Raw genomic sequence first — 1,276 nt, forward strand, 5'->3', positions numbered from 1 at the left:
TTCTCTGTGTTCGATCATCGTTGTCTCCGAAGGATTGCTGACATCCAGTGGCAACACCATGTTAGTAATGCAGAGGTTCGGCATCGTGTGCTCGGGCTCCGAGACGATAATTCAATTGGTGTCACCATCTTGAAACATCGACTTCGGTGGCTTGGACATGTTTTACGAATGTCGTCCCAGAGAATTCCACGTCGTGCATTATTTGCCGACTCTGGGACTGGTTGGAAAAAGCGGAGAGGAGGTCAGTGTATGACATGGTGTCGTGGCATGAAAGAAAGCTGCAAAGGGCTGGCTTCTGTTGGTCCTTCATGACTCCCTGTCTGGGGTCCGAGAGATGGTGCAACACAGTGGCTAGAGACGTTATCAGATATGGCTCAGAATAGAAACCAGTGGCGATCCTGCTGTAACCTTCTACTTTCTTCATAAAGAGCGGCTATAACTTTCCTAACTGAGAGAGCTCTTCTGGTTGTACATTTCAGTTCCCCCCATCATTACTCTTCTCCTTTTCTTTTTTTCCTTCCTTTATATATACGAATCTTCTTCCTTCTCCTCCCATTCTCATTATTTTGTGTGGCGCATATTTATCCGGTGCCCTTTGTACCAATATATATGTGATTAAATAAATAAATAAATAAATAATGGAAACTCATTACATGATATGGACTAAGATGATCTGATTTTGTGAAGACCCCAACATAATACAGTGTCCTGAGGCTCTTGTTGCTAATAATCCCATCACTACCTCTCCTACTTTAGTATTCGCCTTGACAATTTCGTCTCGATGTGCCAACGGGGTATGGCAACTTAAATAGATATACGCATGTACCATGCTGACTGATATAGCTCAGTATCGTTCACAATAACGCAGATCTATTAACTTTTTGTTTTCCTGTCGATCGTCATTACATTCATCTGAACCTCTCTACCCTATCTTTTCATACCTTATTCTCAGTGCCTACTCTTTCTCATGATTATTGCTACTACACTATTCCGAACAATTTTGTTATTCATCTTGTTAATTTCATCTCATGGTAATCTAGTATGGCAATGTGGTCCAATACATGTTTCTTAGACCCTATGTTTGACGAGGATTAATTCCAAAGGAATTAGAATGGATATAACTATTGAATGGCTACGGCTGTTGTTAAGCTCATTTTTAAGTTATTAATATAAACCAGCACTTGTTTTGTCGGTTTGTTTAATATTTAAAAGTAGTCATTTATCATCATCTAATTCTCTAGTGCTGAGTATTTGTTAAATTTCACTTTATTTTCTT

The sequence above is a fragment of the Schistosoma mansoni genome (assembly GCF_000237925.1).
Source record: "Schistosoma mansoni, WGS project CABG00000000 data, supercontig 0126, strain Puerto Rico, whole genome shotgun sequence".
NCBI lineage: Eukaryota > Metazoa > Platyhelminthes > Trematoda > Strigeidida > Schistosomatidae > Schistosoma > Schistosoma mansoni.